Source organism: Apis dorsata, unplaced genomic scaffold, assembly GCF_000469605.1.
Source record: "Apis dorsata unplaced genomic scaffold, Apis dorsata 1.3 scaffold_133, whole genome shotgun sequence".
NCBI lineage: Eukaryota > Metazoa > Arthropoda > Insecta > Hymenoptera > Apidae > Apis > Apis dorsata.
This window is the reverse complement of record NW_006263426.1, coordinates 1,290,339-1,292,753: the sequence shown is the minus strand read 5'-3', so window position 1 is coordinate 1,292,753 and position 2,415 is coordinate 1,290,339. Positions and strand designations below refer to the sequence as shown.

At 36.3% G+C, this 2,415-nt stretch overlaps 1 protein-coding gene across 1 annotated transcript in view; it reads left to right on the top strand.

Moving 5' to 3' along the window:
• The window catches only part of LOC102677882 (neurobeachin), a 240,681-nt gene that overhangs the window by 186,962 nt on the left and 51,304 nt on the right, over positions 1 to 2,415 (top strand). The gene's annotated exons all lie outside the window — the stretch shown is intronic.

Below are 2,415 nucleotides of genomic sequence, written 5' to 3'. Positions count from 1 at the left end.
GGAATTCGATTCAGAATTGATGGGTTTGCGAGAGAGAGAGAGAGAGAGAGAGAGAGAGGTTACTCCATTTGGTTAGTATAACGATGAGAAGTAGGTTTGAGTGATTTGTGGATTGTAAGAATAATGGGATTGGGATATTTTGTTTTAGCATCGATAAAGTTATTGTGAACAATGAAAAATAGAAGAATTGATTGAATATTAACGAAAAACAGGGTTATAGTGAGTCAAGTATCAAGATTCAAAAGCAGTATAGGATTTTATGAGTAAAATCAGACTAAAGAGTATATTTATCTTGACTTTTTTAGTATTCTTGCGTGTCTAAAATCAAAGTTGCATATATTATAAAAACAGTGTAAGGGAACAATTTATAAGCCAGTAGATCAACACCTGACGTCTCATTTCTGTTGCTCCACAGCGGGACGTTGGTTACTGATTACACAAACTTCAGATTATCAGCTACAGTAAACACTAATTTTTTTACCCAGTTGTGTTTATTTAGATCACTTATGGAAACCGCGTAAATTGAAAATTCTTGCATACATTTGATTCTTAATTTTTATTGGATTAAATCAAATTATTTTCATTAATCAATCATCTCAAGAAACAAACATGTTGATTCCAAATATTCAACGCACTTGAATATTTCCTCTTTCAAACGTGCACCGCTTCCTCGGTTTCCAAGGGGATGATTTTTGATCTCGCGGACGTAGCATCCCTCCGTTTCCCATAAAACCATCCATGACATCGTGCCCAGCGAAGCGACCACGTGTGACGAACTCTCGCGCAGAACTGCGTCTCGTTACATCCGTCACAGCCGTCGGCCCGTAAAATTGGCGCCACCTGCCACCCTCCCGAAATCCCACTTCCCGTTGCCTTCGACTCTGACTCATCCCATCGCCTCCGAGTATTTAATGCATTTATAATACCGGACTTAATGATCCCTGGCCCTGGTCTTCTCTCGTCTGGAATTTATTACAAATTGAACACTCGCCAATATTCATGGAATAACGTATAAGTTATTCTCGCATTGGTATCATTGAGATTTTATGATTCGATTGTGTTTTAATTTCAAGAAATTCTGGAATTTGTATCAATTCTATGATTTAAGTGTTTTTTTATTCTATCGATATTACGTTTCATTGCGATTATAGGTGATTAGGTGATGTTTATTATATCTCTAGAAATATAAAAAATTAATCTGAAGATTTGTAGAATTTGTAAAAAAATTGAAAAAGAAAAAAAGGGAAATTTGAGAAGAAAATATTTAATCATCTTCACGTATTTTTTTATCTTTTGATTATCTTTGAACACGCGATTAACATCTTCCACTCAGTGTAATATCTTCCAGACGAAGATGACTTAATTAATGCATCAAGGGTCCTCCAGTCGTTAATTCTTTCAGCTTAAAGGAATAAAGAATCATTACATTACGTTGGTCCACCCCGAGAGAGGGATGTGTATAGGGGAAGAGCTCGGTGTACAAAGTATAATGTGATTGTTTCCGAGCCAACAGCCCTGCCGGGGTTGCTGTTTCGCTCCACCGGTGATGACTTCATCCCCATCTGATCCCGATTTTCTCTCCGTTTTAGAGACTCCTACAAAACGATCGACATTCGTTCTCGAATAAAACATCACTTGCCCTCTTCCCCTATGTCGTGTAATTTGATAAGTGCGCTAAAAACAACCCCCTTATTGACACGCAAAAAAAAAAAAAGTAATCTCTGTTATATTAAACAAATCGATTGATCGTTATTCAAACTGTATATTCGAGTAGATATATTTTTTTATTTTTGGTTTTTCTTTTAATCTTTGGAACGCATTCTAACATGCCATAAATTTTCTATTATTGTTATATTCGAACGTTAAGCATTCTATTAAATTTTCATCTTCGTTACATTTCCTATTATTCTTAATATATTATATTATTTCGAATTAAAATACGTACAATTTTTTTTTAATAATATACGCCGTTACAACGACTTTGACATTATTGAAAATTAAAAATCGTTAATTTCGCGAAAAATTAAAAATCTGTCCTCTTTCGAATCCAATCCATTATACCCAAATATCTTTCTTTCCAAACAAACATTAATTAATACAACAAAATCTACCCTAATACCATTATCATCGATATTGAAATGTACACGCGACCCACGATAGCACGAAGATCGTGCTCTTGATGACGGGAGAAGCAGGGCAGGCAGATCGGAAGGAACAAAGCTCGCAGATACAATCCGCTCGTATTGTCCCGCGGCTGTTTGCGTCCGTTTTACTGTCCTTGTACACTCTCTTTGTGCTTCTTGGTGTTTTCGCCATCGTGCAAGCATCCAACGGCCGAGGGATTACCAGAGAAATCCTTTAATGGCATTGTTGGCATTTGAATAACACGAAATACGATACGAGATCAGAACCTAG